Source organism: Peromyscus leucopus, chromosome 6, assembly GCF_004664715.2.
Source record: "Peromyscus leucopus breed LL Stock chromosome 6, UCI_PerLeu_2.1, whole genome shotgun sequence".
In the NCBI taxonomy this organism is placed as follows: Eukaryota; Metazoa; Chordata; class Mammalia; order Rodentia; family Cricetidae; genus Peromyscus; species Peromyscus leucopus.
In genome coordinates this window covers 21,467,140-21,492,366 of record NC_051068.1, presented here as the reverse complement: position 1 = coordinate 21,492,366, position 25,227 = coordinate 21,467,140, and positions in this window count along the sequence as shown.

Below are 25,227 nucleotides of genomic sequence, written 5' to 3'. Positions count from 1 at the left end.
CCTTTCATCTCGTCATTTCTGGGAGTAGAAGCCTGTGCCACAGGGCTTCACATTTTTCTATTTGGCTTCTGGGGATACAATCTCAGGTCCTAATACTTGCAAGGCAAGGCAAGGGCTTTATAAACTGAGCCATCCCCCAGTCCATAGTTTGTATTTTTAGAGGAAAAATTAATGTGTAAGCAAAACAGCTGTGTAGTTATTGAGATGAAATTAGGGAGAGGAACTGGTGGGATCTGAATTACTGGACTGAAGCTGTGGGAGAATTAAGTGATGGAAACTGCCACGCTATGACCCTGATCTAAACGCCTCTCTCCTCTTTACCCTTGTAGGTTCAGGAGGGATGTGATGGACAGGTGGAAGGTTATTAGACAGAACGGCTCTAGTGAGATGAGGATGAATGAGTAGACGTTTTTACACCGAAGGAACTATCATGTGCAGCTCAACGCCAGTCACAAGCTGCTGGGCCATGGCACTTGAAATATGGCCAAGCCACTGCAGAACCAAAGCTTTCATTTAATCAAAACTAAAACAGTCACGTGTGGCTATTTTACTGTTCCCTCCAGGGCAAGACAATGAGGCCCCTCTGGAAGCGTGAAAACAGGAAGGGTAGACAAGAAGGGCTGGTGGGAACACTGTGACTTGGGTTGCAGAAGTAAGCTTGGCTTTGGAGGGAACGTTCATGTGTTAGTCAAGGTCCAATCAAGAGACCAAAGACATACACTGCTAGGGATGTCTTTCTGTATGCTGTGAATGTGTTGCTCTGATTGATTGATAAATAAAATGCTGATTGGCCAGTAGCCAGGCAGGGAGTATAGTGTAGGCAGGATAAGCAGAGAGGAGAATGCTGGGAAGTGGAAGGCTGAGTCAGGAGACACTGCCAGCTGTTGCCATGAGAAGCAAGATGTGAAGACAGAAAGGTACCAAGCCACAAGGCTAAACATAAATAAGAATTATGGGTTAATTTAAGTGTAGGATCTAGCTAGCAAGAAGCCTGAGCCATTAAGCCAAACAGTTTTAATTAATATAAGCATCTGTATGTTTTTTTGGGTCCGAGTGGCTGCAAGCCGGGTGGGACCAGGAAACTTCTGACCACAATACACTTCATTTATGTTTACTAGTGCCAACTTGACATTATATAAACTAGCTGTCTTGTCTTAGTACTTTCATGGTATCATACAACCTTCTCTGCCCAGGCCCAGAACATTTTCATTATCCCAGAAGGGAGCCTCATATCTCTTAAGAAGTTGCTCCCCAGTGATTCCTGTCACTGGTTTGGAAATCACCATTTAGTATTGAACAATACCTTCAATACCTTTCTGGGTATTTCTTCTGAGTAAACTCATACATTATGTGGCTTTTTGCATTTGACTTCTGTCAATTCCTACCTGCACTGTTCACAGTAACCAATAGGTAGAAACAGCCCAATCTCCCACTGAGAGAGCCCCCCCCACATACAGAAATGTTATACACATATAAACAGTTCTGCTAACATGTGACGATGTGAATGAACCACCCAAGTTCTTAGAAGAGAAGGAGTTTGAAAAATACAGAATTGTGAGCTAGGTATAAAGTTGTTAACTTGGTGACTGAAAATGGCAACAGGTGCACAGAAGTGCTCCTTCATGGAGCAGCCACCAGCCAGTCCTGGCACTGAAAAGAGAGGGTTAGAATCTAAAGTGTAGAAAACTGAGCATCCCCACAGGGGTGTTGGTTAGCTGGGGCTGTGAGTTTGAGAGCTGCTTCAGACTGTTTCTGGACATGTTAGAAAAGCTGCAAGCAAGATTCAGTTCCAGCCCTTGGAGGAGCTGCTGCTGTGGAACCCACCAGGCTCTCTGAGGTGACACTCAAGGGGCAGGAAGCAGACAGGAACCCAAGAGATACCAGCGTGAAGCCGATGGTGCCCACCGCCCTGTGTGTTGGAGAAGCTCAGGATGGAACAAGCAGCAGAGTGCAGTTTGCAGAGTCCTTGCTCCAGGACCACACATCAGACTATCGGGGGACAGTTCAGGGCCAGGGACACTCATTTAATAAGTAGCACAGTTCATAAAAGAAAAGGAACTGGACTGCGTTGATAGAGCTCCGTGTGCGAGGGGATGCAGAGCAGGATCTGAACTCTAGCTGCATCGACTTTGATCCTCCATTCTTTGCTGGAAAAACTCTGCATGGTCAAGGAGAACGAAATAAAATGCATTTCATCCCATTCATATAATTCAAGATTTGAACATCTTCAGACTGCAAGGAGAGGGAAGTTCCTGGAGGTTTAAGGAAAGAGTGGAGCGGCTTTGCCCACATCTGACCATTCTTCATAAAAAATTATATATATGCAATTTATAGATATGCAGGATATACATAGAGTATATATAGAATACCTATATATTCTATTTTCATGTGTGGGCTTGTGGTGTGTGTGTAGCTGTATGTGGAAGCCTGAACAAGTTGAAGTTAGGAGCCATCCCTCATGGCCCTTCCACATTCACTGAAGCAGAGTCTCTCAGTCAAACCTGGAGCTCTCCGATATGTTCTCGTTAGCCAGCTTGCTCTGGAGATCTCCTGTCTCTGTTTCCTAGTGCTGGAATTACAGGCAGGCAGCTGGCATTTATGTGGGTTTTGTGGATCCGAGCTCCAGTGGTCACGCTTGCTAATGGGTTGAACACTTGAACTACTGACCTGTCTCTCTAGCCCGTGACTGGCCATTCTGTGCCTAGTTTCCAGTTATCACTTCTCACACTGTCCTTAAGAAAACAGCAACCATAAAATCACGCCCGCACACCACGCAGTCATTTTAAAATGTGTAATTCAATGGTTTAAAATGCTTTATAAGAATGTACCTCTACCCACTGATGCCAGATTTTGACCCCTCCAAGCCTCCACTCTCATATTGTCTATCATTCACCATGCTCCTTTCCTCTACCTCTGACATCCACCGACTTCCTAACTCTGTAGATTTGCATATTCTCGGAGTTTCCTATGAATGGAATCTTACAGTGTGGCCTTTGGAGTCTGGCTTCTCACACGCAGGGTCATGTTTTCATGGTTCATGTGGCACCATGCTGTTCCCTTGTGTTGCTGTATGGGTTTCCACTGTATGGCTACATCATATCATGTCCATATATCTGTCAGGTGCCCACCGAGTTGTTTCTACCTTTTGGCTCTTGTGAGTTTCATACTGTGATCATTCATGCATGAGGTTTTTTTTTTTTTTTGTGAATATGTTTTCCTTATCTTAAATATAGGCCCAGATGTGTAATCGTTGGGTCCTATGGTATCTTAGTCTATTTTCTGTGGTATAGCGGAAAACCCAAGGTTAAATAATTTATATAAAGACATTTATTTTGATGGTGTTCTTCATTCTGGGAAGTTCTAGATTGGGCATCCTCATCTGATGAAGGCCTGGTGCTGTCTCAGCTCGTGTGGTAAGGGCAAGTGGGTGTATACTCATTTTACAAAGCCCCACCCATCAGATAATCCTTAAAGCCACATTAATCATGACCATTCACTTTTTGGCAGGAAACCCACATATCATTTCCTGGGATGGCTATAGCTCTCCACATATCAGTGTTTTCAATTCTGTGAGGATTATTTTAAGTAGGTTAAAAATATGCACAGGACTATATCCCGAGCCAGCACTTAGAAGACAGCATGAAGGAGTATTAGCTTACATCTATTTCCTTGGTTGGCTATCCCTGCTTTGGGGACTGCCTTCCAGGATGGAATTATTAGTACTGAGGCATGTATATGAAGATATTAAAACAGCAGTGGCCAAAACCTTGGCAACAAATCCCATGTTCCTCAATAGTGGGATTGCTGGGGTGTTTATAAAACATCTTTACTGCACATGGACGGCGCAGCTTTGAAAAGGGGATTTGAGGTGTATCTGTCCATATTAGTTAGTCCAGAAGGGTACCTATCATCTGTTGTTTAGGAAATCCATCCTAAACTTGGAGATAAGGCAAAAAGTCTGACTTTAGCATCCTGCTAAAGCATGTTCTAGGCACCCTGAAGGTCTGTCTTTCTCCCAGCTGTAAGGAGATTTGGCTCAACTGATGCTTATAGTGGACCAAGGCCAAATGTCTCACAGCCTGGCAAAAAGCTAGAGGCTAGCCCTTGGAACTCTAGGAAGCGATTACATTTATTAGTTCTTTTTTTTTTCTGTATGGTAAAGAAGATAACCCCTAAGTTATGACTTTATTTCCCTGTAGGGCAGTGACAAATTTTATATTCAATCTAGTACTGTAATAGTATTCATGTTTCACCCTTTATATAAATCCAATTCTGAAGTGCTCATAATTGTTAATATCTGTGTGGAACCTTTTTTAAAAAAGGCAAATTGACAGGTTTTAATATTATTAAATGAGAAAAGCAAGCTATTGAAAATTTGCTTAGTTTGTTCAATCATATAAATATTCCTACTCATATCTTCTTGTTGGTGTGCTTGTATGTGTGGATGCAAGTGTGGATGGATATGTACTGGAGTGTCAATATTAGTCTTGTTACCTTAGCAGGAAGCAGGTGAGGGAAATGTATCTATCTTTACCTTGTTCTCACTCTCTCAGTTTTCAAACAAAGATTTATTGTTATTTTATGTATGTGAATGTTTTTTGTTTTGGCCTGTATGTGTGCATATGTACCACATGTGTGTCTGGTGCCTGAGAAGGTCAGAAGAGGATGTTGAGTCCCCTAGGATTGGAGTTACAGATGGCTGTGAGCCACAATGTGGGTGTTGGGAACTGAACCCTGGTCCTTTATAAAAGTAGCTGGTGCTCTTAAATGTGATTCATCCCTCCAAACTCTATCTCTCTTTCTCATATCTATCTTATCTCCCCCTCTATAAATCTATTTCTATATCTGTGCAGATATTCATATAGTATATGTGAATATATTGCCTTATATTGTAAATTATCTTCAAGATTACTATCTTGAAAATCAGGCAGTCTGGAGAGCATCAGGGGGTCTTAAAATAAAGATCCTTTATTCCCCCATGAACTTATCAAGAAGAAAATTTAGAGTATTTCCTCCCTAGAGATGAGGTAGTGCCATTTAAATCACACTCTAGGCCTTGAGTCTTGATGCATGGTGGCATCTCACAGAGACACCACGACTTTGAATGACTGGGTTGCAGGAAGCTTTAACCAGAGTGACTCTTAGCTTTTGTCTCTTGCTGTCCAGGCAGTAGGGACTCATGACAAAAATACTGTGAACTACAGACAGCAGGGCAGAGCATCACTCTCCTTGTCCACCTGGTAGTGGAGAGTTGATTTACACTTTTTGGCAAGGGCATATTTACAGCAGTAGTACAGTGATGGGGCCTGGCCTTCAGTAGTCTACCTGACTCTTTTGTTTTATGAATCCTTCAGCAGGTAATGTGTTTTAGCTCCGACAAACTTCTTCTTTTTTTTTTTTTGGTCTAGGTTTTTTGAGAAGGGGTCTTACTGTGGGGCTCTGGTTGGCCTGGAACTCTATGTAGATCATCAGGCTAGCCTTGAACTAACAGACGTCTGCCTGCTTCTGCCACTTGAGTGCTGGGATTAAAGGTGTGCGCCACCATGCCTAGTGACAACCGTTGAATTTAACTCTTTGTAAGATGATAATGTATGTAGTGTACTTCATACATACTTGGCACAAAGCATGCTGTCAGAAGTGGCCAGCAATCTTGTCGATTTTCAGTCTGAGAGGTCAAATGTTCACTTCTAGAAAGTCTGTAAAAGGCCTTCTCTGTCTGTCCAGCATACACTGAAACATTGCCTATTTGAAGTCTACAGGTCAGACACCTCCTCCCATTTCATATTCAATAAGATATTTGTCATGGTTGCTACCTGCTTTATTGATGAGCCATTTTCTCCCATCAAAAATGAGGAAGGCTGGCTGAACACTGGGGAATGGGTGTGTCCTGCTGAAGCCAATGAGAACTTCATAAAGACAAGCCCACTGGGATTAGAACTATATGTGGCTATGGTTTGGGTTGTTTAAAGATATACAAAGAACCTCTTTTACAGGGCTCTCTGGCAGTTATAATGGAACAGAAGAGAGGTACGGAGGTGTGAAGTAGTGATTTGGGGGTAACTAGGGCAAAGTCACCTTTAATGGGTATTTTCTTTTGTATAGATAAATTGCCTGGATGATAGAGTTATTTTATTCATTTTGTGGTGCATGGAACCACATTACAGATAATTATAATCCTCTGTTGTAGTGGTATTTGCTCTACCCATAACCTTGGGCTATATGGCCCAAAGGAGGTGGTGCTTCCTGCCATTGTATGTGACCTCTTTTAAGGAGTTGGAGAAGGGTCACATGCCCCTTCTCCCTGCTCCTGCCTTTGAAGTGGATTTACCCCCAGTCAGATCAGAGGACGACTTCTGCTGTCTACTCCGTTCTGTATTTGTGAGTGCATTTCCTGAATTTATATCTTAATAAATTCTGTTACCCATTGAATAGACTCACGTGGATTGATGGCAATCCTCTGTTTCCTCTCAGCAGTGTACCTGAGGTGTTCCCATTGTATTACTCAACTAAAGGCTGGCCAGAGTGAGTGGTGACATGGAAGCGCACTCAAGGAAGTCGGTTAGGGTTTTATGTAGACGCTGATTCCTTTGATCAACTCTGAGGCATATTTGGACAAACAGGCAATGTTTAGTGAAATAATGGAAATATTTAGTGAGCCAATCAGATTAAATATGAATGATGCTTGAATTTGTGTAGGGTTTATTGATTTCTCTTAAATGACTTCCAGATGGGTTTGCGTTGTTTTTCATGATTTATTACAACCCATATTATAATACTTATAAACAATACCAAGAATTCTTTGGAGGTTATGTGACATGCAATAAGCTGATCTACACCAGATGGCATTAGGTAAGGGCAGACACTGGTAAAGTGAAGGGCCTGTGTTGAACAAGGATTAAAGCAATTCTCAAGCAACTCATAAAAAAATCAGATATGTAAAAGTAGAAAATGTAAATTGTTTCTAAAAGGGAAGCTTTTGTAAGTTTAATCAGATTCCATCTCATGTGTGAGTTTTTTTCTTTTTTTCAGTTCAAGTTAAGAAACACTATGGTACCACAAGCTTTACTAGAGAGTCCATAACGCAACAGAGAATGATATGGTTTACAAAGATCTCTCCCTTAAGCCATAAGACAACTGTTTATAAAAAAAAGCTTATTTATTTTTCAATGTGTCTATGGTCTATAACAACTGAAGATGCACTGTGAAACAGTATTATGTAGTATACATGACCACACACATATGTGTATATATACTCAGATAGTCTATAGCTGTGCAGTAGGTTGAGAACTGTGTGAACATGAGAGAGACGAATCTCCCCTGGAAGGATGTAACTAAGCTAAGCTATATCTACTGAAAGCACTGGAAGGCTATTATAACAAATGATATCATAAGTGACAGTCAAGAAAAAGGAAGATGTTAAGAAAAAGAAACATTTCATTTTTAGAAGTAGCACACTAACAGAAAACATATTAGAAGTTTCATTCTCACAGACAATGCTCTGTGCTCTGCTGGCCTATGACATATATTCTGGGCCATTTTTGGAGAAGTAGCAATTTCATGTCAGGGGGATTATTTCTAGTGAGAAATTTTGTCTTTTAAAGAACATTGTGTGTGTGTGTGTGTGTGTGTGTGTGTGTGTGTGTGTGTGTGTGTGATGATGTTTTCTTTATGTTGGTTATCACGCTGATAATAAAGGGTGGACATCATGGGTACCTTTAGTACTGGGCAAACGTACCCTTTCTGAACATTGCCTCTAATACTTTTTGTAGAATAGTGTTGATATTCGAATGGAAGAAAAGTGTGTGTGTGTGATTACAAAACTCTCCTATCATACACATGCTAGTTTTATATTATTACAATATTGGATTAAGATGTTTTCAGTCTTTAACCTCAAATGTGGACTTCCTCCTTATGTGAACGCTGTCCTCTCCACAGCCACTCTGGCAGCCCTGGCTGGAACCACACTATTTCTCAACTTACTGCTTTGTTTTCATTTTGGGAGCTTTCCCTCTTTGTAATCTGCTGCATACATCACAGACAGAATGACTGAAACATGTGAAAGCCATACCTAGTGATTTACGTGCTGAGATGGATTTAGTGGTGAGGTGTTTGCCTAGAGCCTGGGATTCATGTCACACGTCGGGAGGTGGCTTTGATATGAACACAAAACGATTACTTTGTCGTGGTGGTGCACCCCTATAATCCAAACATTCAGGTGGTTTAGGTAAGGGGATCATGAAGTCAGGGTTGGCCTCAAACTTGCTGGGTAGCCAAGCAAGTGTTCCACCTCCCAAGTGTTGGGGTCAGAGTCAGAAGTCACCATACCGAGCTCATTTTCACCTTTTTTTCTTACCTACTTGAGAGGGAGAGGTATGGGGAGCGGGGAGGTTTTTTGAGGGATATGGATCAAATTCTATCTCTTTTCAAGTAGCTGAGAAGCTTTGTTTTTGGTATGGTGAGTTCAGATGCCATTTTATCATATACTGAAGCTACATATATACTTGAGGGTTTTTATTTTTTTAAAAATTTGTTGACAATGTCATAATTTTTCACATGAAGCTTAATATGATGTCTAGTCTAATTTCATTATAATTTTGTTGATATTTTAAAGAGATTTATTAAGTTAGAAACCAATGTATTATTCTGTTTATTTATTTTCTATGTCTTTTAGGAACATGTAAGAGTTTTCTAATATGAATTTTGCACATTTCTTGAAAAAAATTGCTAGGTATTTTCATATTTTTTTTGCATTATAAATAGACTTTCTCTATCTTAATACCATTTAACTGGTTATCAATTGTATAATAAAAGTCTTTAATTTCCATACATTATTTACTAACTTGCTTGAATAGGAAGACTCAATAGTATAAAAATGATCTATATTTTCATTAAAAATGAATAAAATATTTAAACTTTGTTTTGGGAGAAACAGACAAAATTAATTTTTACTTGAAAAAAGTTTTTACAATACATTTTAATGGGAATATAATTGATTAGTCACATATTAAAGTATACTATAAAGTTCTGATGGATAAAATGTCTTGTATAATATTACCACAGTATCTGCTTAGGGGAAAAAATGAAATCACTGAGAAAGCAATATTTGTATATATAAAAAGTTAATTTATGATAATCCTGCTAAATATATAGTAAGAGAAATATAAACTACTTAAGGAATCGTGTAAGGAAAGATGATGATCACTTGGAAAAACACATTTATTCTTTTGATCTCTGCATGCATTAGTCACCCTTCTGTCCCTGTAACAAATACTGCATTAATGAACTTATAAAGAGGAGAGGTTTATTTTGGGGGTTTTGGTCCATCAGGTACTGGTCCTGTTGCTTTTGGGCCTGTGGTATGGCTGTATTTTATGGTGACAACATGGAATATTCATTCCTAGGTGCAAGTAAAAAATGAGCAGAGTCTACAATTCCCTTTAGACATATGTCTCTAATAACCTAGATCTGCACCCAAGGCTCCACCTCTTAAGTTTCTAGCATCTTCCAACAGAACCAGGGTGGGGTTTAAGCCTTTCACACATGACCTTTGAGGGTCATTCCATCGTCACACTAAAACACTGTACTGAAATCAGCTTAGTCCCATACAAGTCTCATTCATGTGTGTAAATAAAGCTGTAGCATGAATCTTAGAAGGGCTTATTAATAAGAACAAACCTGGAGCCAGGTATTGGGGTGAACGCTGGAAGATCAGAGAAGCAGAACAAGCCACAGCCATCTCACCTCGCCAGTTCCTTAGCTGATCCTGTTTCCTCAGACTGGAAGCCTCTGAGTCCTCATCCAGAATAAATCTCAGCTGAACTGTTGCTCAAAAGCCCAAAAGCTTAACCAGGCTCTAGTTCCTCGTCCTCCCGCCTTATATACCTTTCTGCTTTCTGCCATCACTTCCTGGGATTAAAGGCATGTGTCACTATGCCTGGCTGTTTCCCGTGTGGCCTTGAACTCACAGAGATCTGAATGGATCTCTGACTCCAGAATGCTAGGATTAAAGGTGTGAGTGCCACCATTTTCTGACCTCTATGTCTGTCTAGTGGCTGTTCTGTTCTCTGACCCCAGATAAGTTTATTAGGGTGCATGATATATTGGGGAACACATTATCACCACATAAAGCCATAAGAATAGTGGAGAAAATATTGTCATATGTTTTTATCATTTGAGTAATAAAAAAAGCTTTCAAAGCATTACACCTGTACCAGAAAACACCAGGGAGTAACTTAAAAAACTTAAAATGCAAAACCCCCAAAAGCAGAATGTCAAACCAATAGTAAGCTGGAAGGGAGGGACAAATTAGTGGGTCAGGTACCTTCTTAAACACACCCACGTTCCATCCCTGGACACCAAATAAAGGTGGGCAGCAAGAACCAACTCCAGCAACGTGTCTTGTGACCTCTGCATGTACTCTGGAGCACACATGCTCTTCCACCACGGATATGCATGTGCACTCACACACACAGCCCGTTTATAATAGTAACTCAATTTAACAAAGCAAAAGCAACAGCAATAAGATAATAACCTGAAAGGGTTGAAGGATAAATTTTAACCTTGGAAAATATTAGTAACATATGCAATAGATATGGGCTGCAAAATGATTTCTAGTGTGAAACTTTTATGTGTACAAGCACAACTTTATTTAGAGTTTGGTGTATTATAATGTTTAACTTTCTCCTTTATGATTAAAAATTGACTATAGTTACTTCTTAGTAAACTTACTTAAATCTAGAGGCTCCTTAGCATTCAGGATTTTTTTTTTTTAATCTATTTCTTACATTGCTTCTCTACTCCTTAAGTGGGTGTCCTATTCCACTGTTCTGAAGAGACACCATCTGGACAGTGGTGGCGCACGCCTTTAATCCTAGCACTTGGGAGGCAGAAGCAGGTGGATTTCTGTGAGTTCGAGCCAGTCTGGTCTACAGAGGGAAATCCAGGACAGGCACCAAAGCTACACAGAGAAACGCAGTCTCGAAAAACCAAAAAAAAAAAAAAAAAAAAAAAAAAAAAAAAAAAAAAAAAAAAAAGAGCTTGCCTACAACTTCAAAGACTTAGTCCGTTATCATCACAGCAGGGAACATGTCAGTACTCAGGCAGACATGGCCCCAGGGAACAGTAGCCTAGAGCTACATCTTGTTCTGCAGGCAGAAAGAGGAAGAGAGAGAGAGAGAGACCTCGGGCTTGGCACGGACTTTTGAAACTAGTGACACACTTCCCCCAACAAGGCCGCATTTACTAATCTTTTCAAATAGTGTCACTCCCTGGTGACTAAGAATTCAAATCTATAGCCGGGCGGTGGTGGCGCACGCCTTTAATCCCAGCACTCGGGAGGCAGAGCCAGGAGGATCTCCGTGAGTTCGAGGCCAGTCTGGGCTACCAAGTGAGTTCCAGGAAAGGCGCAAAGCTACGCAGAGAAACCCTGTCTCGAAAAACAAAAAAAAAAAAAAACAAAAAAAACAACAAACAAACAAAAAAAAAGAATTCAAATCTATGATCCTATGGGAGCGATTCTCATTCAATCCACCACTAGGTGGTTGATAGAAGGAGGATGATCTGGTCTTCGGGTGTTGTACACTAGAGCATGCATGGAAGTGGACATGGAATTTCCCTCGGCAGCCTCCAACTCACTGCGTCTTCTGCTGACATGTATAGTCTCTGGGAGTTTGGCACTGGTCACAGCTCAGGGTTCATGCAGCTGATACTCCGTCTGAGGAAGGTGTGGCTTGTGTTTGGTCCCCCTGAGCCTCTCAGCTATTTCTTTGACTGTAAGAAGGTGACAGACTCTTGCAGAACGCTTTTATACTTAGTTACTCTCATATCCTTCTTGGTCTAGGGTCTTCAGACGAGTCTTGATGCTTCTCTGGGTCTCCACTCTTGGAATCACCGAAATAGCCCAGTGGGAGCTTTCCTTCTGTTCTGCATGCTCACACAGGATGTGGGCTTCTGAGGCCCAGTGCATGTCATTCAGTGACGCTGGGCATGGGCTGAATTCCCACAGAAAAATCCTAGTGTTTTGCAATCAGATCTTTGAATCTGTCTGAATGTCAGACACTGAGTGACTTTTATTGAATTCACTTTGAAAGAGTAACCAGCCCTTTTATCATCTTGTGTTTTCTTTAATTCTGAGTACAAACTTTATGCAGTAAACGTGTCAGGTTTTGGCTCTTGATATTCTCCTGGCTTAAAACCTTCCATTTACATTTAATGGTTTTATGACGTCAGAGATTATCAACTCTACTGTTAGCTTTCAAGTGTCTGTTTTGGAGCTCAAATTCAAGAATTTGATTTTTGTTTTCTTTTTAGACATTACTGAAACACTAAGTCTTATTTTCATGGTCTAGTTTTAATGGGAAAGACTGTCAAGGAAAAGAATTTCCAAAGTGAAGTTAAAAAATATATAATTAATTGCTCTTATGAATTCCTACGAGAAAGATAAACTTACTAATAGAATAATGGCCCCAAAGCTAACACAAATGGAGGTGAGTGAATGGCAATACATACACAAAACACTTAAACACCTAAAAAGAGGTCATTTTTTTTTTGTTTGTTTGTTTATCGAGACAGGGTTTCTCTGTGTAGCTTTGCGCCTTTCCTGGAGCTCACTTGGTAGCCCAGACTGGCCTCGAACTCACAGAGATCCGCCTGGCTCTGCCTCCCGAGTGCTGGGATTAAAGGCATGCGCCACCAACGCCCGGTCGAGGTCATTTTTTTTTAACCTATCATACTGAGGAAAGGAGAAAGTATATAGTAATGCTCATAGTAAGCTTCCATTATCAGCTTGACACATTTGGCAACAGGGAGCATCAGCTGAGGACTGGCCTCCATTGGATTGGCCTTTGGCCATGTCTCTGAGGCATCTTCTCAATTGCTAACTGATGTAGGCGAGCCCAGCTCCCTGTGGGCAGTGTCGTCCCTAGGGTATGGGTCTGGTTTGTACAAGTAAGTTCATCGATCAAGTAGTAAGCAGTGTTCCTCCATGGTTTCTGTTTCAGCTCTTGCCTCCAGGTTTCTGCCTTGGCTTCTCACAATGGTGGGCTGTAATCTGTAAGTCAAATCGGCCCTTTCCTATCCTACGTTGCTGTGTGTCATGGTGTTTATCACAGCTTCAGAAAGCAGGCTAGGATAGCTGGGAATCAGGCAAAGGAAAAAAGAGACCTGTTACAGTTTCAGCTTGAGACGTTCCTTCTGGGCTGTTTTGAAGGCTTGGTCCCAAGTTTCCATGGGAACTTTAAAGGCTGTGGAAGGTTTAGAGAAAGGGACTCTCTGGTGGCAGTAGGTCCCCAGGGTGGGTCTTTGACTGTTTTGCTCACCACTGGTTCTAGTCACGCTCTCTGTTTCCTAGTCCTCCAGGGTCTGGACAGCCTCACTACTTATTCCAGCCACCTCGGATGAAGCTGGGCTTCATCGATGAAGTCGATAGAAAACCCACATGCTCCTTTAAGTTGTTCTGCCTGGCGTGTTGTCACAGACCAACAAAAGTGACTTTCCGGCACAGTAAAAACTGGGACTTCTTATGAGCAAAGCCAGGAACATGTGGTATCCAAAGATAGTATTTATTTTATATCTAGGGAGTTACTGTCCGATATAATCTAGCACCTCAAACAACATTCATACACACTGTTATAATTATATTTTAAAACTTCCATACAAGTATATATTGTATGTTGGGCATGTTCCCCCCACATCCACTACTCTCCCTCTCCTTAGTTCCTTCGTTCCCTCGAGGGTTTCAAGTCTATTTTCATGTCATACATACATACATGATTTTACAGATCTATATAAAAAATCTAGGAATCAGGAATGAGGGAACATGTATGATAATTGTCTTTCTGAGACAGGCTCACTTTGATTTGAGAAGAGAGGACACTCAGTTGAGAAAATGGTTTTGGAAGATTGGCTGTCTATAACTGCGTCACGCGTTTTCTTGATGATTGACGTGTGAGGGCCCAGCCACTGTGGGTGGTGCTAACCCTTGTGCTTTCTCTTGTTACTGGGCCCTAGATTTTGGAGTGGTGCATAAAATCATTTGTGTATGTGTGACATGAAAGTGTAAGGAAAGACCTCTGAAGGAGTGAAGGTGACCATAAGATGGGGAGGGGAGAGGAAGCAGAGGCTGAGGGATGAACATGCTCAAAGCATGTTATGTACTGGTATGGAAATGTTCTTAGGAAACCCAGGACTGTGCATGATCTCAAGTTGTATCTATTCTGTAAATTTTCTGGTGGATTTTAGGGTAATATTTTACTTCTGTTTCACTATCCTTTTCCTAAACTATTTAGAAGGCTTCTAAATGATTTACTTCTATTTATAAAATAATTCATTTTTGAAATAGAAGAAGAACAACAAAATTAATTCTTTCAGGGTAGCATGGCAATATAAATGTTTTCTGGCAATGAGGCCTCAGGAATCTCACTTTAAATGAAAGAGTTTATGCAAAGCAGGAGACCTATGTGTGACCGGAAAAGGAAAGGAAAATATTGAAGTGAATTTCTAAGCTTCTGGCTTCTCCTGAGAAGTTGGGCTGAGGCTGCTGAAAGGGTGGCGCCGACCTTGCGTAGCTTTCAGTCATTAGGGGCTGTCATCACGTTACCGTGGGAGCAAACCACACACAGAAGCACGGCTTTCTATTTATGAAAATAGTATCATTGCTAGCCACTACATGAGACACACTCTTTCAGGGCTAGATGCCCAGTAAGGCACCTTCAAAGCATCCTTCGCATCCTTCCTCTTTGTTTCAGGTAGAACTTTTTGAAGAAAACAGCATAGTTATTTCTGTCTGTCACCTTGACACCAGGTGAGCAGGCCCAGAGGTATTCCTGCACACCACTTAACCTTTTCAAAATGGCTCCATGAACTTGAACTGTTCATGCACCAAACATGTGTCAGCATTAAATTTTTTTTTTTCCCTGAGACAGGGTTTCTCTGTGTAGCTTTGCACCTTTCCTGGAACTCACTCTGTAGCCCAGGCTGGCCTCGAACTCATAGAGATCCACCTGGCTCTGCCTCCTGAGTGCTGGGATTAAAGGCGTGCGCTGCCACCGCCCGGCTAAAAAAATTTTTTTTATTCATGCATTTGCGTGTGTGTGTGTGTGTGTGTGTGTGTGTGTGTGTGTGTGAGAGAGAGAGAGAGAGAGAGAGAGAGAGAGAGAGAGAGATACAGAGAGAGACAGAGACAGAGAGACAGTGACACACACAGAGAGAGAGAGAGAGAGAGAGAGAGAGAGAGAGAGAGAGAGAGCATGCATATGCCATAGTGCTTGTGGCCCATGTGGAGGTCAGAAGACAATTTGTTGGAGGATTGAATGTAGGTTATCAGGTCTCCAGTGCTGGAGACCGAGGCATGCAAGCCATGTCTGGCTTTTATATGGCTATTGGAGATTTGAACTCAGGTTCTCTTGCTTTCATTGAAAGTGCTTTTATCCACTGGGCCATCTTCCCAGCCCTTTCCTCCCATCTTTCTTCTTGAGCATTTAAACTGAGCATGCTCAGGAATGCAAATCACTTTCCTGACTGGACTCACTAACAGTTCCGAGGGTCAGACCATTATCATTATGGTGGAACATGATGGTTTCAGGCAAACATGGTGCTGGAAATATGTCTGAGCGTCCTACATCTTGTAGGCAACAGGAAGTAGTCAGAATGTCACACTGAGGGAAGCTTGAGCAAAATAGACTCAAAACCCACCCCCACAGTGACACCCTTCCTCTAACAAGGCCACACTACTTCAAGAAGGCCACACCCCCTAACAGTCACTCACTTTGGGGGTCATTTTCTTTCAAACTACCACAAGGCTCCACATAAAATTCTCATACTTTCCCTTTTTGGGTAGAGAATTGCTCTGGAAAAACTTCCTGCAGTGGAATAATCCTTTTATGCACTGAGAATATGTATTACTCTCATTGGTTTAATAAAGAGCCAATTGGCCAATAGCTAGGCAGGAAGAGGTTAGCTGGGAAAGCCAGACTGAGAGAATGCTGGGAAGATAGAGGGCAGAGTCTTCAGCTAGATGCAGAGAAAGCAGGGGATGAACATGGCATGCTGAAAGGTACTGCTACTTATCTATACATAAAGTATAGATAAGAAATATATGTTAATTTAAATTATAAGGGCTAGTTAGTAACAAGCCTAGGCTATCAGCCTAGCATTTGTAATTAATAATACATTTCTTTGTGGTTATTTACAAGCAGTCTGGCAGGACAGAAACTTCTATCTACAACTTCCATGTTTCCCTTACCTGCTGCAGTTGATAAAAATTGTTCTGCACTCTTATTTCTTGGCATGCTTACTTGTGGAAACTCACCAAGATATGAAAATAGAATCTATTGGGTTCAGGTACACTGCTGTATGTAAGTGGAGTTAAATCCAAAAGGTAGTGTCATGTTGACTATGGATCCTGTCAGCCCCTTTCTGTGTTTGCACTTGAATCTCTAGGCTGGAACTCTAGAACTTATGCCAATACATTGGCTTAGTGTAGAATTCTCCCCAATACTTAAAGCTCTAATCTGATAGATTTAAATAATACATCTTAAAATTTTTTATTACATTTTTATTATTTATTTATTGTTTATGTGTTGTGTGTGTGTGCATGTGTGTGTGTTGTATACACATACTGCACAGCACATAGTTGGAGGTCAGAAGACAGCTAGCAGAAGTCATTTCTCTCCTTCCACCATAGTGATCCTGGGACTTGAACTTAGGCTGTCAAGCTTGGTGGCAACCCACTATACCTGCTGAGTCATCCTGCCAGCCCTATACTGCTGAGTCATCCTGCCAGCCCTATACTGCTAAATCATCCTGCTAGCCTTTTCCGGCTGAATCATCCTGCCAACCCAACATATATTATTAATTAATGTGTAGTTTTCTCAAAGCTCTAAGTTGACAGACTTAAACCATATATACTTAATTATTAATTTGTATGGGTACTGTGCCTGCATTCCTAGTGTCCATGGAGGCCAGAAGAAGGCATTGGATCCTTTGGAAATGGAGCTGCAGATGTTTGTGAGCCATCATGTGGGTGCTGGAAATCAAACCCGGGTATTTTGTAAGAACAGCCAGTGCTCTTAACTGCTGAGTCATCTCTCTAGTTTTGATTATATTATATTTATCCATTTATTGTGGTGGTTTGAAAGATAACAGTCCCCATAGATTCCTAGGGAGTGGCTCGATTAGGAGGTGTGGCCTTGTTGGAGGAAGTGTGTCACTGGGTGGGGCTTTGAGGTCTTAGCCGCTCAAGCCAGGCCCAGTGTCACTCTCTTTTCCTGCTGCCTGTGGATCCAGATGTAGAACTCTCAGCTACCTCTCCAGCACCATGTTTGCGTGTGTCCCATCATGCTTCCCGACATGATGTCAATGGACCGAACCTCTGAACTGTAAGCCAGCTGCAATGAAATGTTTTCCTTTACAAGAGTTGTGATCATAGTGTTTCTTCACAACAACAGAAACCCCTGCTAAAACACCTAGATCCTGGGGTTGGGGATTTAGCTCAGTGGTAGAATGCTTGCCTAGCAAGCACAAGGCCCAGGGTTTGGTCCTCAGCTCTGGGGTAAAAAACAAACAAACAACCCCTCCAAAACAAAAACAAAATAAAACAAAAAACCCCACCTAGATCTTTAGATATGCAGATAGAACATTCTAGAACTATCCAATCTAACAAACACTATTAGTTGACTAATTGTGGTGTGATGACTCCATTGTGTTCATGACTTTGTTTTTGTGCTGTGTTAACATTCTGTGTCAGTGTTTGCATCTGTTCTTCATGGCTCCTCTCCCCTGATCCTCCTGCTCTCATGCCCCTTTATTCCTTTGTGCCTGTTTCTTGTGTGATATTTCTTTAATTTGATCAATAAATTCTATGCTAATTCTGTTATCAGTGTCTTAGGATGGCACCCCACATCTATCACAGTGGATATCTACACCATGTCAGGACAGCTCTCTCAGCTCAGCACAAAATGGAGGACGCCCCCCCTTCTCCCCAGAGCAAGGCCTCCTGCTCTCTGCCCAATCTTATCTGGAGGCTGTCCCTGAGCTTGGATGTCTGAAGGAAGCATGCCTTTTGACATAGTTCCCTGCAAATGCTCCCCGACTGCCATCCATAAGATAGTTAGGTGTTGTGCTCCAGGAACATGCTGCCAAATGCAGATTAGGTGATGCCCCAGCCACTGTCTCCATCCTATGTGTTCCCCTCACTCGGGAATAAAGTTGAGCTGTCTCACTGGAGCTGACTCCCAGAAGGCTACTTCCATTGTGCTCACAGCTGTCTGAGCTCTGTTCCCTGATCCTGCTCCCTTCTCCCTCATGGACTGGTGACCAATAATCCTTAAGGAGGAAGGAGATCAGCAGTAATCAACTAGTAATATTCTTCTCTGAATCTTTTTTTAAAATTTAACACTGAAAAATTGACTGAAAAATAAAGCCAAAAATTATTTTTTAAAAAATAAGGTATGCCATGCTTTTTGGATAGCTGTGATGGTTAACTTTGATGGTGAACTTGATTGGATTTCAGTGTCTGGGAGATAAATAAAGTACACTTTAGGTTTGCTTCTAACAGTGTTTCCACGGATGACTGGCTGGGTTGGCCCAGGGGTAGCCCCTTCTTGCCCTGATTACAGTAGCAACCTTCTACAGGGTGGGGTACACATGCAAAGAGAAAGCAAAGCCGGCTAATCCAGCCGTCATCTCTGCCGGTCTTGTCTCCACGCTGTGAGCTGCCCTGCTGTGCTTGGTAGATTTCAGCCGAATATATCAGTGATGAAAGTCTGACTAACACGGTGATAATAATTCTATGAATGCGCAGCGGGGCATGGAAGCAAGTTGATTTTCAATTTCCCCAAAGTATTTTGTGATATTCTTACACGTTAGTACTTCTTTTGAATATTTAACAATGTTTTTGCCTGGAATTGTAGAACTGTGAAGCTGTTGGTCCTAAAATCATACTATGTTCTTGGGAAATCTAGTTTTTAGCATTTTTTTTTTTTTTTTTTTATACTAAGATTGTCTCTAGTTTAGCGTTATCAGACTAATCCACAAGTGATAAAAAGAGTTGTGATGTTTTGGATGAGAATGGCCACTCTAGGCTCATACATCTGAATGCCTGGTGAAACGGTTTGGGAAGAATTAGGTCTTGCTGGGGAAGGTGTGTCGTGGTGTGGGCTTTGAAGTTTCAAAAGCCCATCTATTCCTAGTTTTGGCTCTGTCTGCCTTGCGCTTGTGGATCAGAGGTGAGCTTTCAGCTACTCCGGCACCATGCCTGCCGGCGGCCGTGGTCCCTGCGGCCGTGGTCCCTGCGGCCGTGGTCCCTGCGGCCATGCTCCCTGCCGCCATGCTCTCTGTGGCCGTGCTCCCTGACGCCGTCCTCCCTGCCCCGTGCTCCCTGCGGCCGTGCTCTCTGCGGCCGTGCTCCCTGCCCCGTGCTCCCTGCCGCCACCGTGCTCCCTGCGGCCGTGCTCCCTGTGGCCGTGCTCCCTGCGGCCGTGCTCCCTGCGGCCGTGCTCTCTGCGGCCGTGCTCCCTGCCGCCGCCGTGCTCCCTGCGGGCATGCTCCCTTCCACCGTGCTCCCTGCCGCCGTGCTCCCCGCCCCGTGCTCCCTGCGGCCGGGCTCCCTGCAATACTGGCGATGACTCTAGCCCTCTGGAACCATGAGCCCCAAGTTCAATGCTTTCTTTTACAAGTTGCCTTGGTCATGGTGTCTTATCACAGCGATAAAGAAGCAACCAAAACAGAAGCGTCTGAATTTATCTTCATGAGAAGGAAGGAAACAAGAAAAAAAGATATTTTGAGAGGAAACGAAGAGGGCTGGCATCATGAACCAAAAACATTATCCCCCTCTTTATTTAAACATAGGGCACTGAGCCATGAGAGTCGAGGAGTAAGTGCCGAAGCTGAATAACTACTAGAATTCAGAAAGTGAAAGAAGGTGACAGGCCTGTTGCTGTGCAACCCAGAGATTTTTATCTACCTGGCTCTGAAGGACACCGAGCGGGCTGATTGGCAGGGCTGAGCTTCGGGCCCCAGATGGACAGAGTGAAGTCATCATAGATATTTCAAGCCTGGGAAAGCTGGGGAAAGGGAACAGAAGTAAAGAAAGATGAAGACAGTGAAATGTGCGGGACCTGAGAGCAGCTTCCCACAGTGACCCTTGGGCAGTAGCCAGAGAGCGAGTGAGAGACTCAGCCCAGAATGGGACTAACTGCGGCCGATGGCCGAGATCAGCTTGGAAGTGCATCCTTCCCCAGAAGCTCTAAGTGAGAACCCAGCCAGTAAGAGCCTGAATGTGAGACTCAGGGAGAGGAGTTTACTGCGGCAGCTTGAGGACTTGTGGTAGACTTAATGGTGAGATAATATGTGTTGTTGTCTGGGGATGTCGACTTTGTTATGGGTGACAGAGAGTTAGTATCGTGACGTAAGTCTGAACAACCTTTAAGATATTTGGTAGTCCACAACTCAATTTCAGGTTGGATTTGCCTCGTCAGCCATTTGGTGCTGGATCACCTATATATAATCCCCGTGAGTCTGTTTCCTCACCTCCACTGACAAAGGATGTAATGACCACCCTGTTGGTGAACCAGACAATTGTGTTACTAACAATGCAAGTTCCCAATGTGTGGTAACTGGGAGACACCCATACGCAGTTCATTACTCCGTCTTTCCCCTTCCTGTAGGCTCTTTACTCTGACTCTAGACATTTCCAAGGTAAGCACAGGGCTTCTTTGGGGAAGTTGCTAGGGATATTGAGATTTCTACCGTAATTCTACTTGACGTACATTATGACTACAGAGACAGTGGGGAGGCAGAAATGAGCATCCAGATGTCTTATACTGAGCCAGACATGGAAGAGATTTGCAGGAATCTGAAACAGTGTCATTCTTTTCTCATAGGATATTTTTGTTTGGGGAAAGTTATTTTTAAAAATAAAAGTATTATGCTGACATAATAAGTTTACTTTAGCATTTGAAGTGGATCCATACATTTAAACTTTTTTTTGAGCCCTGGCTGGCCTCACAATTGGTTTGATCCTCGTGTCTCTTCCTCCTAAGTGGTGGGACTAGGTACATACCCTCACATCTAATTTTTATTTTTTAATTTTTATTAATTTTAGATATGGAAAATAGTAATGCACCAAAACTCTTTGGAGTCCTCATTAACTTTTAAGTGCAAAGAGGTTGTGAGACCCAAGTATTGTAGGTTAGCATGGAACACAATACTTCCCAATAAATATTCATCTCTGAGGAGAAGATGCTGAGAAAGAGTTGTGTAGAAAAATGAATTTAGGAGGCACTGTAAGGCATTCATCTGTGCCAGAGAGCTTTTAATTAGTGTGACAAAAATACCTGACACATTCAACCTAACCAAGGAGAGGACTGACTTGACTCATGGTGTCAGAGACTGAAACCTTGGCCTTGCTGATTTGAGCTGGTAGCTCAGATTCTCATGGCAGAGGGCATCTATATCCCTTTGGTCTCAGCAAGAAAGCAAGGGGCTGGAGTCCCAATATCCCCTTCACCGGAACTCCCTAATGACTTAACTTCCTCCAACTAGATCCCATCTCTAAAGTGTTCCACCACATCTCAATAGGAGCCAATAGAAGGTCCAAGCCTAAGACCCGTGGGACACAGGTCAGAGCTAAACCATAGCATCACCTCGACTCTACTTTGAATGCTACTAAAGGGTTCAGGAATTCTTGTAAGGCAAATCGTGGTGGTTTGAATAAAATGGCCTCCATGGGCCCATAGGGAGGGCACTATTAGGAGGTGTGGCCTTGTTGGAGTAGGTGTAGGCTTGTTGGAGGAATGTGTCGCTGGAGGTGGGCTTTGAGGTTTCAGAAGCTCAAGCCAGGTCCAATGTCACTTTCTCTTCCTGTTGCCTTCGGATCCAGATGTAGAGCTCTGAGCTACCTCTCCAGCACCACGTCTGCCTGCATGTCACCATGCTTCCTGCCATGGCAATAATGTGCTAAACATCTGAAACTGTAAGCCAGCCCCAATTAAATTTTTTTTTTTTAAATAAGAGTTGCTGTGGTCATGGTGTCTCTTCGTAGCAACAAAACCCTAATGAAATAAAATTGGAGTTAGTTTAATTCAGTATTTCCTTATCCGAATCTGTTCTTTTGACCTGGATGTGTGTGCATGTGCAGAGGTCAAACTTGGGTGTCAGTCTTCAGATGCTGGCCACCTCGTTTGTTTGAGGCAGGGTCTCTCACTGATCTGGAGAGTGACAGTTTGCCTAGGCTGGCTGGACAGCATGCCGTCAAAATCCTGCTGTCTCTGCGCCCCCAACACTGTGCTTTCAGGCGCACGCCACCACACCCTGCTTGCACGTGAGTGTTGAGGATGCAAACCCAGGCCCTCACTCTTGTGTGATAAGCACCGGAACAACTGAACTATTTCCCAGTCATGACACCGCCATCCCCACCCTGCCCAAATCTGCTATGTATGATAAAGTAAAAGTTTTTGCAATCAGTTTAGGAGCCAACAGCATCAAAAATAATGGTCCAGGCTCAAACTGGGGAAGCATTTCTCTTTAAGGGCATCAGAAATGAAGAAAAGTTTTTTTTTTTTTTTCCTCACAAACTGGCTGGGCAACGGGGAGAATTTAGTTATTGCTGATTTTCTGCTAATTTGTTGGCGCCAGTTACATCTTTAGAATCTCGTCACACCAACAAAACTGGCTTCAGATTTAGAGCTGTCATTATCCTTCAGAAGGGGCCCAGGAAACCCTGGCACCCAGTTCCCAGCAGGGAGTAGTGAGAGGCGGCACATTCTTTCTCACCTTCTATTTCTGTAAGGGCTCACTCCTGTGACACAGAAATCTCCCTATCTTAAAATAGTCTGAAAAAAAAAAAAAAAGTCGCCAAGCTGCAAACCATTAAATGTTGCCCCAGGATTGCTAAGAAACCTCCACAGGACAGAGGAGAGAGTACTGGGAGTCGGAGGAAATTCCTGCAGAGAAGAAAGAGAAGGCAGAGCTAAAGCAGAGAAACGGACCGGTGACTGGGAGAGAAAAAGCAAAGGGATGCTTTTTCTTAAATTGGAGAAAGATGATATGAAAGTCATGGTACGCATTCCAGCAGTCCCCTGGGTCCGGGGCTGTCTTCATTTCAAATATCTCTTTCTTCCTTCTGTGGACAAAAATTCCTAGAAAAAAATGTGTGTCTGCAAGCACTGATTGACGGATTAAAACTTCAGTGATGTGGAGATTTGGGATGCTGCAAATCCAAAGCCTATTTATAATTTATCTTGGGTGACCTTTGACCTACCCCAGTTTGTGTTGGACCTGACATCCTGTTACTAACAGATAAAGCCAGACTAAACATCCGGATACACAGGTAAAAACCTGGGATGTATTAACTGAACAGAAACCCTAGTTTTCCCCCTCAACCACGGGCCGAGAGAGTTGTCATGCCATGCAGCATCTGAGGCCGAAATCAGAGCTATGACCTGCTGTTCCCACCAATGTGTTTGAACAGTGTCTTGATTTATGGCTTTCTCCATCTAGTTTCCATAAAAGGCTCACCAAAACGCTACCTCATTGGAGCACTGTTACCAGGGAGACCCAAACCTATGTTTCCAGGCCACGGCCATGCATATTTTGCTCCAGGATAACCAGCTTTTATTTATTTGAGGTAAGAGCCGTTACCTCTGTTGAGTTTCCTGATGCCCCATTCTGCCCCAGCCCAAATCTCACTCTTTTTTCACGGTGACTATAAAACCTTAGGGTGCTCATGTTTCAAGGCTGTGGAAAGATGATGGGGGATGGTGGGAGGTGTGTGGATGCCAAAGCCTGATACTGCAGTGAGGAAATCACTGGTTTTGTGTCTTGGAGTCAGGGCCTGGCAAACGTCGCCTTTGCAGGACAGGCCTCACCTGTAGGGCCTGCTAGGAGTGCTTCTTTTCACGCTTTGATAGTTTTGCTCCTCCTCTGCCCACCCCCATTACCGTTTGACTTAAGCCACTGTTCATTGGGAGGCGAAGGAAACTGGATTATGCCACCCAAAGCAAATTCTCATTGGACATAAAAATAGTTTTGAGTCAAAGATAATTAAGAAGTATCAGGTGGGGACTTGGAGGAATAAGAACACTGGCTGCTCTTGCAGAGGACTCGAGTTTGATTCCCTGCATCTGCTTGGAGATTCACAACCACCTGTAACTCCAGGACCGTGGTGTCTGGCGCCCTCTTCTGGCCTCTGCAGACACTGCATGCATGTGGTGCACAGCCAAAGCTGGACCTTTCCAGTGCAGTGAGAGCGCCAAGGAGCTCACACAAACCATCGCCCTGCCACTTGTCTCTTGGCTTCATGCCCTTGGAATCCGAAAGCCTTTTCCTTTCCCCCACGATTTCCCCGCAGGTCTGTGGCTCTGTGTTGAAGGTGCTGCAGGCCGGAACTCGAAGCCACCCTCTGGGCGGCTCCTGCACGACGTGATCTGTGTGGGAATAACGAGTTGCTTGTTTTTCTCGAATTAGTCTGTCTCTTGTTTCAGGTCCCATGCCAGCTAGCATCCTGGGAAAGCTGAGGAATAAAATGCCTTCTCTTGTGTACAGCGGCCACGAGAGAGAGGCAGCCCCAGGCAGTCCTGAGTTTTCTATGTTAGACAAACCTCAACTTGTTGCAAGTGGTTACATTTCAGAGAGATGAAATTTAGGGTTCACTGATCAAAAACTGAAAGCTAACTTCACCTAAGGACTCAGTGCACTGGTCCAAAGGCTATTGCCCCAAGTTAGCCAACCGGATGCTTTCTTTAACCTGTGCCGCCACCTCTTCATTTTTAAAAGATTTACTTATTTTTGTTGATGTGTACCGTCTTTTGCCTCCACGTGCAGTGCCTGAGAAGGCCAGAAGAGGGCAGCACATTCCCTGTAATTGTAGTTAGAGATGGTTGTGAGCCTCCACGTTGGCGCTGGGAGTAGAACCCAGATTCTCTGTGAGAGCAGGCAGTTCTCTTAACCACCGAGCCGTCTTTCTTGTCCCTGCACTTGTCTTTTAAACACTTGACCTCTGTCTCCTTCCATGGAGCCTCAGATCACTTCTGGTAGGAAGTGGCCTGGCTGGTGAGTTGCCGTCTGCTCAAATGAAATTTAAATGAAAGACTTGTGTTTTTTTGTTTTTTTTTTTAGCGTGTGAATGTACATGCACACACACATGTATGCACATGTGCAAACTGGTACCCGTGGAGGCCTTAAGTGGCACAGGATCCCTTGGAGCTGGAGTTACCAGCAGTAGTGAGCTGC